This window comes from Leucoraja erinacea, chromosome 19, assembly GCF_028641065.1.
Source record: "Leucoraja erinacea ecotype New England chromosome 19, Leri_hhj_1, whole genome shotgun sequence".
Taxonomy (NCBI): domain Eukaryota; kingdom Metazoa; phylum Chordata; class Chondrichthyes; order Rajiformes; family Rajidae; genus Leucoraja; species Leucoraja erinaceus.
In genome coordinates this window covers 5200939-5214358 of record NC_073395.1, presented here as the reverse complement: position 1 = coordinate 5214358, position 13420 = coordinate 5200939, and the positions used below count along the sequence as shown (strand labels likewise).

General features: G+C 39.6%; 1 protein-coding gene across 1 annotated transcript in view; it reads left to right on the top strand.

Annotated features, from left to right (window-relative positions):
* erc1b (ELKS/RAB6-interacting/CAST family member 1b) overlaps positions 1-13420 on the top strand; it is a 394538-nt gene that overhangs the window by 216871 nt on the left and 164247 nt on the right. The window lies entirely within an intron of this gene.

Sequence of the window (13420 nt, the reverse complement as noted above, 5' to 3'; positions counted from 1 at the left end):
ATACAAATCAAATGTCTGTAAAAATCATCGCAAGTTTCTAACTTGCTATATCTGTATTGACAAAAGATTGTCAGAATATTTATGATGTATTTTCATTTGTCCCATAATCAACATTTTGTGATCAAGTTTCCCAAGGGCTGAAGAAACATCCAGGCCTGGATTATTTGAGTGGAATTCACAAATATGCAAACATCAGCTAAACTTCTAGCATCATGTGTTCGGTGGCCATCTTTGGCTACATTGTACCCACAGAACCCAGCAGCAGAGTATAAAGTTGTGATGATTTTCCAGCATACATAGCGGGCAATCTGCTAGGCTAGGCCTAATCCGTTTTAGGTTAGACTTGGTACGAGCATAGCTGTGGAAGACAAAGATAAATTAAGACAAAGGTAAATTAAGAGATTAAATTAAATGTTTTATAATTGTTTGTAAGTGATTTGGATTCCATTGACATAAAAACAACTGCTAATTGTCTTAACTGGATTTGCAATGATAGCTAAGTTATTTCCTGCAACTTTAATCAAGGAATGGAAATATTCAATTTTCCATTTTTGATCAGATCAGACATCTAATCAAGTGAGAAAGCTTGCCATATTATGTCTTCTTGTTCTGGATTCTTTTAGAAAGAAGGTCTTCAGCCCAACTTGTCCATGCAACCAATATGCCACATCTACATGTCCCACAAGAATATGTGTGTTATGATTGTGTTTATAATTTGTTTGGTTGTTTTGTTGTTTGTCTTTTGCACAAAAGTCCGCGAGCATTGCCACTTTCATTTCACTGCACATCTCGTATGTGTATGTGACAAATAAACTTGACTTGACTTGACTTTACACTTGCCCATGTTTGGCCCATATCCCTCTAAATGTTTCCGATACATATACCTGTCCAAATGTATTTTAAATGTTGTTATAGTACCTGCCCTAACTATCTCGTCTTGACAGCTCGTTCAATATACCAACTGTGTGAAACTGTTGCCCCTCGGGTTCATATTACCAACTGTGTGAAACTGTTGCCCCTCGGGTTGATATTAAATCTTTCTTCTGACCTTAAACCTCTGGCCTCTAGTTCTTAATTCCCCCTTCACAAGAAACCTCAGATGCTGGAATCGTCGGCAATACACAATGTGCTGGAGGATCTCAGTGGGTCAGCCAGCATCTGTGGAAGGAATGGACAGATGACATTTCAATTCATTTCCCACAATCTGAAGAAAGGTCCCAACCTGAAAGGTCGCCTGCCCATTCCCTCCACAGATACTGCCTAACCCACTAAGTTACAACAGCACGTTATGTTTTGCTCACGATTTCACCATCTGAGATTTCTTATGTATGCATTACTTCTTTCTCTCCGACCTATATAAATCATCCTAACTAAGAAATCCTCAATTCTTTTATTACTTTGGTGAATTGATACACAATATTCTGTGAGGCCAATATGTAGTTTTTTCAGATGAAAGTACAAAATCAAAATTAATTGCTTATTAAGTCTGATTGAGCCTCTGTAGAAATATGGCAGCACATTCTTCCTTTGAACAGGGTGACCTGAAGCTGATTATCATTAACATTAATAATCATTTATAGAAACATAAAAACATAGAAAATAGGTGCAGGAGTAGGCTATTCGGCCCTTCGAGCCTGCACCGCCATTCAATATGATCATGGCTGATCATCCAACTCTGTATCCTGAACCTGCCTTCTCTCCATACCCCCTGATCCCATTTGCCACAAGGGCCACATCTAACTCCCTCTTAAATATAGCCAATGAACTGGCCTCAACTACCTTCTGTGGCAGAGAATTCCACAGATTCACCAGTCTCCGTTTTTTTCATCGGTCCTAAAATACTTTTTCCTTATCCTTAAACCGTGACCCCTTGTTCTGGACTTTCCCAACATCGGGAACAATCTTCCTGCATCTAGCCTGTCCGACCCCTTAAGAATTTTGTACGTTTCAATAAGATCCCCCCTCAATCTTCTAAATTCTAGCGAGTACAAGCCGAGTCTATCCAGTCTTTCTTCATATGAAAGTCCTGCCATCCCAGAAATCAGTCTGGTGAACCTTCTCTGTACTCCCTCTATGGCAAGAATGTCTTTCCTCAGATTAGGAGATCAAAACTGTACACAATACTCCAGGTGTGGTCTCACCAATGCCCTGTACAACTGCAGTAGAACCTCCCTACTCCTATACTTAAATCCTTTTGCTATGAATGCTAACATACCATTCGCTTTCTTCACTGCCTGCTGCACCTGCATACCTACTTTCAATGACTGGTGTAGACATCCAGGTCTCGTTGCATCTCCCCTTTCCCTAATCGGCCACCTTATACACTTGCAAAGTAGCATTTAAAGACAATGACCCAGACTACCTAAACCACTTGAGTTCTATCTCTTCCAAAGGGTTCCTCAATTAGATCAAATATCCAATCACAGTCCTTGCATGCAAAGCAGTATCTCCCCTTAATTCATCATTAGGCTTTCATAATATTCTGCCATTTTTTTCTGCAACGTGCCTTCTACAAATTAATTAGCTTCCACTCTGTTTACAAATGCAAATCATGTAAGCAATGAATGAAAAAGAGTTCAGAGGACACCGGTTACTGCGTAACAAATCTAAAAATAATCCCTTCGCCATAGTTACTGTTGATTTCCAGGAGGCAAATACCCAAAGGTTCCACCTTGTTAAAGTTGAATCTTTTTAACTCACAGACCTCATTGATTATTCCTAAAAATGTGATTTCAAGTGGGTGAGAATAATGGAAGACACCAGTTCATTTTACCGGTTCTGGGATGATTATAGCAGGGAAGGCAGACGGAAATAGTGAGGGGGAGAGGAGGCCTAAGGAGCACTCTCAGATGATAAAGAACTGAAGAAAACACCAAAATAAACTCAATTGGGCCTCTACTGTGGCAATAGTGTTAACTGATAGCTTTCATTAGCTTAGCATAAGCTCAGCACTGTATAGTAATCCTGATGGCAAAAATTATGTTATGGCACCAAAGATGACATCAGCCTGTGACTCTATGACTTCCCCGTTATATGTAGGCTGCCATAGCACTCTAGCTTCTTGGAAACCTCGCAATGAAATGGCATAGGGATCCATTTTGGCAAAAATCTTTCCATCTGCACAGTCCCATGTTATTTTAACTAATCCTATTGAAATGGATCTGGCCCAGATGAATGGAAAGAAAAGTCAGTGAACAAGACAAACTCTGGGGAAACTTCAAATCTGAGTTTATGAATCACAAAATTAATATTATTTATGATGAAGAGGGTTTCTTTGGGGAACTGGAAAGCTGCTAACATGATGCCTGTTCAGGAAGGAAGAGGAGGATAAACTAGGAATCTCCTATCAATTTTTCTATTATCAGTCGTGGGAATCTGTCATTCCAGTTATAATTAATAAGTATTTTAAAATGCTGACACCAGTACCGACTAGCTGAAGGCAAGTTATATTTGATAAATTTCTTGAAGAAAGTCCTGCAGGTTTGAAAGCTGTTTCAGTTTCGTCCCTCATGGACCTGCTTAGATTAGTCCTGAAACCAAATAATTGTACCTCAATTCTGTGAATTGGGGAAGGAGAAGTCAGATGAAATAGTGTGCCGCTTAAATGTGCAACTGCCTTATGTTGCAGTTTCTCAGAGATCCCTTCCCAAAACTCTGATGACCAAATAAAATGAAATATTTAGTGATTCTAAAACATAGTAATGAATTTTGGTGAGTCTAAGTTAAACTGAAGGAAAAGCTGATAATTGGACTGTGAGGACACATTGGGGTAGATTTTAGTCCACAGTCACATCTAAAATTCATTTAAAAGCCCCAAATTGGTCAGTTGCGTCTACAATATCATCGCTGCATTGGGCGGAGTCACATTACTCCCAATACACCATTTAGCACTCAAACATCTTCTCCCATCCCACTGCACAAATGGTGGTCGGGAAGGACTAAGTCGCTGATTCCGTATCAAGATAGCAGTTGGAAGGTTCATATTCTGGAAATATAAGAAAAGGGCCAAATAGATTGCATTGGCTCTCCATTGCATGTTAATTTTTCAGTGACTAAAATGTCTATTAGTTTAGATGGAGGGAACTGCTTACCGGAAAATCACTAATAATGTTTTATAGGATGTAAACTGGCTGTTAGTCAGTATGTTCCAGTTCTGTAAAAATGTTAAGTAAACACTTGTATTCCCTTCTATATAGGTGCAGACATAAATAGATACAAACAGAGTCTGCAAAGCTTTGATGACACACAATGTGGATTGGGAAGTAACGTAGTGAATCAGTATCATTTTCATTATTTATATTGCATTGTTTAAAGAGCGGTGTACTGTGTGGTATTACTGTGTTTGGATCAAACAAATCGGTGAAATAGTCATTGATGCAGATCTTTCATTAGATAGCAGGAGGTTCCAATATCATCCATCTGGCTGGTGAGTCACCCTCTGTGCATGGACCTGTGATAAGCAGGAAGTTATACAGACATTAATCATATGAATACTGAGATCAGAGGCCACTTATATGTTTTTTTCCCCATTGCCAGACAATGACAGAAGCCTGTCATCATGTTCATGAAAGAGAACCTACCAAACATATTATGTTTTAAAGGGATGGGACTTTTGGATATGTGAAACATCAGTTTCTACATCAGTCCTAGCCGAATATACATCTTCTCCAAACTATTTTGAACACTGTAGTTACAGTCCCATTATCCACCATAATTCCAGAATGTTTCATTGCAGCATGAGGTTCATATCCAAAACATCTAAACATAACCTGCAATTTGAAAGGGAGAAGGTGAAATCGGTATTACAGCTGAGGAAAGGGGACTACCGATGCATGAGGGAGGAGCTGGCAAAGATTGACTGGAAGGGGGGCCTTAGTAGGAATGACGATAGAGCAGCCATGGCAGGAATTTCTGCAGATAATTCGGAAGGAGCAGGTTCATTTCATTCCAAAGAGGGAGAAATATTCCAGGGAGAGAATAAGACGACCATGGCTGACAAGGGGGAGGTCAAGGATAACATAAAGCACAAGTGAAGGCATATAACATTGCAAAGATTAGTGAGAAGTCAGAGGATTGGGATGTTTCTAAAGAACAACAAAAGGTAACTAAAAGGACAATACGGAGAGAAAAGATGAAGTACAAATGTAAGCTGGCCAATCATATAAAAGATAATAGCAAGATTTTCTGCAGATATATAAAGAGTAAAAAAGAGGCACGAGTGGATGTTGGGCCGCTGGAAAATGATGCAGGGGAAGTGATTACGGGAAATCAAGAAATGGCAGAAGAATTTCATAACGTTTTTGCATCAGTCTTCACAGTGAAGGACACCAGCAATGTGCGTGCAATCCGAGAAAGTCAGGGGCTGGAAGTTAATAGAGCGGCGATTACTAAGGAGGAGGTGCTAGGAAAACTGAAAGGTCTGAGGGTGGATAGGTCACCTGGGCTGGATGGACTGCACCCCAGGGGTCTGAAGGAGGTGGCCTGTGGGATGGAGAAGGATCAGTGTGGGGCAACATACATCACTTTTGGCAACTGAGACACCTCAGCCAAAAGGTAGGCTTCTCAATAAGAAGATAGACACAAAATGCTGGAGTAACTCAGCGGGTCAAGCAGCAACTCTGGAGCAAAGGAGTAGGTGAGATTTTGGGTCGAGACCCTTCTCAATGAGAAGATTAGTAATAGAAAAAATAGGACATTTAACAAACCCTAACAGCTTCCAAGCCACCAGTTCAACCAGTTCATGGCCAATCTTCAACCCTAACACTCTCTTTTCCTTCAACATGTCTATACACCTTAAATGTTCTATTATATATAAATCTTTTGATCTCAATTCTGAATGTAATCAATGACTCCATTTCCACAGCACCGGAGGTGAGAATTCCAAAAATTAAGCACCCTCTAGGAATCTTCACTGCACTCCCTCAATAGCAATAAAGAAACCAAAATTGTATGCAATACTTTGGGTGTGTTGTCACTGAGGTATATAATTATACTAAGATACCCCTACTCTCGAGCCAAAATCGTTTTACATCACAGGCCAACATATTTATTTATTTATTTAATTAAGTCTTTATTTCGAACGGAATAAAAGAATAAAAAGCAAGTGTGAAACAGCATACAAAAAATAAAACAAGAATGTTTATAAAGTGTCATAAACAGTATCTATAAATAAATGAAATCGTATGTGTCCGAAAAGGAGCAGGAAGAAGCCAAAGCGTATTAATTCCCACCCCTTATTCAACTGCTTATAATTATTTTATACAAATTTAGCAGCTATATGAACACCGTATGTACACCAGCAGCTGTATGTACACCGAATTATTTACATTTATACACTAATCAAATATCATTTACAATGTGGAAAGTTGTGAGGTTAGCACCCTAGCAGTAAAAAACAGAAATGTTTTTTTTTTATTTAAAGGTGAGTTTGGGATGGGAAATATTCTGTTTTTGTTGCTAGGGAGTGGATAACATCACAATTTATTATTTGCTTTCTTAATTGCCTGCCCCATGTGCATTGTTGTGTACGAGGATACTCGGGTACCTTTGAATAGCAACATTCCCCACACTCACCGTTTACAAAACAAATAGACAGCATTGCTGCTGGAGTTCACTGCTGGAACTTTGGACCTTGTTTGGACCAAAGTCTAAAGCTGAGTAGTCCTTGCTAACTGACACGTAACTTTGGTTGTAAAACTATTGATGAGTTGGTGGAGAGAGACACAAAAAACTGGAGTAACTCATCGGGTCAGACAGTGTCTCTGGAGACAAAGGAATAGGTGCCGTTTTGGGTCGAGACCTTGATATCACTTTCAATGACACTTTGAATCATTTTGCTGATAGTTCATCGTCGACATTAGGCAACAATTAGCAAGAATGGATTTGCTGTGTTTTTGGAGCAGGATATTACTGGAACGGCTTGGCTAGAGGTGCAGTTTGTCCTGGGACACAGGTCTTCAGTACTGCAGCTGAGATATCATCTAGTTTCATATCTTTTGATGAATCAAGCAGTCTCAACCGTTTCTCGATGTCATGTTGGGTGATTCAGGTTGGCTGAAAACCGGTTTCAGAAGTCACTGGGATCTCGGGAGGAAGCTGCGTGGATCATCCATGGCACTTCTGACTGAAAGTGCAGCAAAAGCTTCAGTCTTGCCTTTAGACTTAATGTGCCGAATCTCACCATTGTGAGGATGGGGACATGAATGGATCTTAAGCTGTTTAATTGTCCGTTACCATTCACAATTAGATATGGCAAGCCAAAATAGGTTTGATCCAATCTACTGCACATTGGATTATGAAACTTGTCTCTTACACACCTTTCTTGTTGTTTAGCAGTTGGCGGCTTTGCAAGATTGCACCTTAAGTTGGGGTCTTTGTTACCATTGCTGATTTGCCCCTCTGTGCTCTTTATTGAACCGTGGTTAGTTCTTGAAGTTGACTGTATTAGTAGAATTTCTGCTGCTGACCACATGAATGCCTGGTTTTGAACTGACAGAGAGCTGGCAGTTCAAAACCAGGCATTCATGTGGTCTAAGCCTATCTCACATAAGAGTAATTTTAGACAGTATGATGAAACTTGCCTTTTGTGCAAAGACTTCATCCTCCATAAGAATTATCCTCCATAAGAATTGTCATCCTTCTCAATGCTGTTAGGGACAGATGTCCGTTCACTGGATAGATTGCTGTGGACAAGATCAGACAAATCATTCTTTATTTTGATCTATGACAACCGGATCTAACTATGGCCTGTGGGACTTCACCAGCCTGGTCAACAGTGACGCTGCAAGGCCAGTCTTGATGGTAGGCACTGAAATCTGTCATCCAGAGAACATGCATATCTCAGTACTTCTTTCAAAATCAATGGATCTGTGACAAGGACCAATTTCAAAGTGTTGTACATGTTTGCTATAAAATCTAGGGTGAGATATCCTCATATTTTTTTCTATTCAGTTCTGTTGTGTTCTTTTTCTGTTCTGCAGAAAAGATCACAAAATAAAAGGGAGGCCAATGGTGAAAGATTTAAATTTACATTTCTGTGGCAGTCGGTGGTTTTTTTTAATGATGATGCTCCTCGTTGTTCACTCCAGCTGCTTAATTTTAAATGCATCTGGGAAGTGAAAATCTGACGCTGGATCTCCAACGTGAAACATGAAATCTGTGTCTCTTTCCACAGATGTGGCCTTTGCTGCATTTTCTGCTTTTATACTGAACAAAATCAGTTTTGGGTATCTGAGGAACGTATTATTATTTACTGCCTTTCACAATAAAATGGGAAAAATGACGTGCAGAAACTGAATAACGCGGTGTGACTTACCAAGTACTCGTCTGCCAGTGCAGTATGATTTGTCTGTTATTATTTTGCGTAGGCTTGTGGTCATTTTGCTTTTTGTAGTTCTACACGCTCAATCAACAGTTACACTTACCGAGAATCCCCAGTGCACTTCACATGAAATCAGCTGTGGCAGAGTGAGCTGCAGAAAAGAGATGATGGGCTGTCAAACTGCCAGAGTGCAGAAAGCTAATGAGCGTCTGGATTAGGATAAATGCATTCAGAGAAGTACATTCGATACATGAGCCCTTATGTTCATAGAGCAATCGTGACGTTACTTTCATAAACCCATATGAGATAGGACTTCTGAGGAAATATCGCTGTCAAATGACACACCATTTAAATATGACAGATTCAATACACTCTTTCATGTGTTATGGAGTTGTTTAGACTCTGAAGGTCTGTTTACAAAGCAAGAACAAAGTTTGTTGAATTTCGGAAACCGCTTGGATTAACATCATCGCTAAACTTCCAGCAAGAGAACTTCCCACTTCCTTCGCAATTTGCTTTAATCGTCCCAGAATGATCAAATCCCACTACAGAAGGGCATTGATCAAATGCCAAGAACAAATCATTTTAGGGATGGACGATGGCATAAACAGCTGACTTATTTAAAGATTAGGCATAAGGCACTGCTGTGGTTACAGATGTCAATGTTGATAGTCCAATAATTCAAAGTGTGCCTATTGCATCTTAACTCTCACAGGATAACTGTGGATGTTTTTAGGTCGGACCATAATGCTTAACATTAGCTCTGGGTGTGGAATTAATTTTTCCCATTTTAAGCAGTTTTCTTAGAATGTGTACATTTAAATTCTCATTGGCAACTTTCTAGATCAGTGCTCAATTGATATTCCTGGGATATTGTGTTCCCCACAGTGGGTAAGTAAAGAGCGGGAGCAGTTAAAATGGAGGGGCTGCGTTTCCGACTCTATTTCATGTGGAATGAGCATTCCTGCCCGAGGAGTAAAGGAAGGGGAGGATAATTGGCAAAATAAATTAAGTAGCTTTGATGCATTGATCTTGATCTTAATTCAAATATTATGTTTATACTAAAACCAATGCTAATGGCATACCTTTACCCAGCAGGTCAGCATGCCCTTCTGTCTATTCAAATAGATTAAGCTGTAACAAAATGTGTTTTATTTGCCTATGTACCAAAAAAAGATGCAGGAACATGACTCACCTGATGTATCTTTGAGGAAAAGCAGAGTCCGTGATCATTGGCTCCCACTGATGAAATAGCTTAGATACTTAGAGTTGTACAGCATGGAAACAGGCCCTTCCGCACAACTTGCCTGTGCTGACCAAGATGCCCCATCTCTGCCCCATCGCTCTAAGCCTCTTGTATTCATGGACCATGTTTTTTAAATGTTGTTACAGTACCTGCCTCAGATAGCTCTTCTAGCAGCTCGTTCCATACACATGTGAAAAAGTTGCCCTCCATTTCCTATCAAATCTTTCCCCTCGCACTTTAAACATATGCCCTCTGGTTCTTGATTTGCCTTCTCCGGATTTTATTTTAACTCTGCATTCACCCAATCTATTCCCCTCATGATCTTGTACACCTGAGTAAACCTCAGCCTTCTGCGCTCAAGAATGAACTCCCAGCCTGCCCAACCTCTCCCTGTCGTGGCCCTCAAGTCCTGGCAACACCCTTGTACATCTCTGCACACTTTCAAGCTTAATGGCTTCCTTCCTATAGCAACGTGACCAAAACTTAACACAATACTCCAAATGTGGCCTTACCAACGTGTTACACAACAGCAACATAACATCCCAGCTTCTAAGCTCAATATCCTGACTGATCAAGGCCAATATACTGAAAGCCGCCTTGACCACACTATCTAACTGTGAAGCCACTTTCAAGGAACTAAGAACCTGCATTTCTAGACCGCTTTACTCTATAACATACCCCAGAGCCCTTCTGTCCACTGTGAATGTCCTGCCTTAGTTTGACCTCTAAAATGCAACATTTCTCACATTGTCAGTTATCTGCATTAAACTTTGTTAGCCATTCCTCAGCCCACCTGCCCAGCTGATCAACATCCTGCTGTCAATTTTTAAGAAATGGCAAGAAAAAATGAGGTTTAATACAGGATAGGATGTAAAAATAAATAGGGGGCTTGGCCAAAATATGCTTCTTTGCCAGACATCACTGATCGAACCTTCAAATTGAAAGCAAATGAAAGTTGAAACCCTAGACATTAAAAAAAGAAGTTGGAGAAATTAGGAACCATGTAAAACCGCATACCCTGAATAAGACTAGATTCTGTTTACAATTTGATAATTTTTATTGGTTTATCATTTTAAAATTAAGTGAAAAAATAGAAAATGTGCTTCTACCTGTCAATTGAATCTGCAATCTTGCTTGAAGTAATGTTCTGTGAAATGAAGATTAAATGAAGGATGTCAGAAGCAATGCCCTAGATGTAAACGACAAGCTGTGTGGAGAGAGATCCCACTTTTACATTACCACCGGCAGATGTCTCATGGCATCACTGAAGTCACTCAGATGATCCTCATTTTTCGAAATGCAAGAATATTTTTGCATGTAAGGCACAAAGTGGAGTTGTTTATTTTTAGGCTGCTCAATCTAATTGCTATGTAAACAACCCCTCAGGTCACAGCACTTAATTAGTGTTAAATTGGAGCGAGATTGTGAGTTTGAGCTTGAGCTCAGCAGTACACAGCATTTTAAGGCTGCATTTGCATCGCAGTGGCTCTACTCAAACTAGTCGTTGTGAGATGCAGTTTACTGTCAGTCCCGCTTCCGTTACTTAGCTGCTGTTGGACTGCAACGGCCGAGTCCGAGAGAAAATGATGTCCATGCATGAATGCACACATACACAATGTGTTTTGTGAATATTAGCAATGTTGATAGTGATAGGTTATGCTCTCTGAGCAGTTAGTTATGTATGTGCGCAGAGAAGGCCTTCCACAATTGGCACTATATCATTTGTAAGTTTTTGACATTGGTATTTATTTGCCGTGTGTTATCATAAAATAAGTCTTTTAAGGCACCTTCTTCAATCATGGATTCAATAATTACACTGTTGATATAGCTTTGAAGTGGATGTTTCAAAAAGATTAATTCTTCATTTCAATTTGGGGAATTTTAAGAATAGAAAATTATTTTTGTTCCGTTGGCTTTCTTTGCTGTGCTAGTAGAAAAGATGTTCGGTAATGAACATTCATTATAAATGTTTCCGCTTCATTATATAAACAAAGTGCAGAAAATACTCAGAAGTTCAGGCTGCATCTGTGGAAAGAAGAACAGAATTAATGTTTCACAACAAAACCCATCATCAATTCCCTGGTTTGCTAACTTCATCCCAAACAGTTTGTCAGATGGTTTTTTTTTTAATTGCAGTTAGCAACCTAAAATTAAAATGTATAAAACGGCAGATAACAGAAATCTGAAACCAGATGTTTCTGCTTTTGTTATTCTGTTATTCCAGAGGAAAATTAGAGTGGCGATTTAGTCACTAAAGTGAGTGGAAATCCCCATTCAGGAGAAGCTCAAAATATCTTCTTGGGATCATTCTGAAGAAGGGTCTCTACCCAAAATGTCGCCCATTCCATCTCTCCATCGATGCTGCCTCACCTGCCGAGTTACTCCAGCATTTTGTGTCTACCATCTTCTTGGGATCAACTAAATGTATAATATGCTTGATTCATCACAATTTGCTTCCTCTGCATTACCTTGGCTACATACCCTGTATCGTCATCCTTTGCAAAGTCATTTATTTTGCATTGACACCATGAAAGGAATTGAGCATTATGACTTTAAACTTTCTGTCCTTGGGGTTTTTCCTTAATTAGCATTCGATTGCTCATAGAAACATTTTATAAATGGGCCTCATGAGGAAGGATGTAGTCTTGATGCCCCACTGCTGATCTTCCTGACACAGATTCTCCAGTCAGAAACCTATTGCCTCGTTTCTTTCATGATCTCTACGTTTAACAGATGCAGCTTATTCTAATTGACACCTCCTTTCAAGTTGCACTGGTCTCTTGAGGGGGATGTATCCCAACATTACATACCAAGCAGTCTTTCCTTTATTCATTTCTGAGAGGGGCATTTACATTGCAGCATCAATAAGGAGCCAGTTGTTCTTCCCTTGCAGTGCACTGTTAACTTGCACAAATCAGTTGTACGCTGACGACATAGGAATAGCCTTGTAGAAACGGCTATCCTGCCATGTGCTTTTAATTTTGCTGTTTCCAAATAGTCTAGGGTTCCCCAAAAGCATTGACAATGAAATCTACAAGGACAGGATCCTATCTTATCTTGCTGTGATATAATCTTATTGAAATTCTGCTGTTGACTCTACTGAAATTCTCAGATTATAAGATGGTGAAGTATCCACAAGCAAACTTCACGGTTGTCGCTATCCATTCAAGACCTTGATTTGGTCATCCTGGAAGTTGCCTCCACCTTCCACTAAAAAAATAGAGGATTCTAACCCCAGCGGTCCCAAAGTAAAACAAATTTTTATAAACATATCTTGCCCCTTCCAGCCCAGGGCATCATCGTGAAACCCGCTGATAACTTTTAGGAGGTCAGAGCAATTGACATAAGATACTGGCCTCCAAGATTACACCATATCTCTTTGAAGACTGGAAGAACTGACACCACATTGAATCCTTGGCTCCAACCTTGTGTATCTGGATCTCCTCTCCTCCTGTCACTCCTGTTGGAGTTACATAGATAGGATGTGAAATTGGATGTGTAACTAGCATTATAGACCAAACTTCTTCTTTCAAGATTGGATCACTGACGTTTTGAACGAGTCACCATCAATCTTTGTCAAGCACGGTGAAATAAACATTGGGATTTGAGTTTTAAAACTGAAATGTAACTTTTTCAAAAAAGTGATATTTGTTATCAAAGCTTGATTACTGGAACATTAATTACATAATGTAGAGAGAAAGATTAAATTTATTACATTTGTTTAATTCTGAATGTTTCATTGATCTCCCATGGAGAAGAGATGTTGGCTTGGACATTTCTTCACACAACAATATTAAATGAATTGTGCCTTGCAATTCAAGATCAAAATTGTGCACATTTCTAGGCTGTTTAGC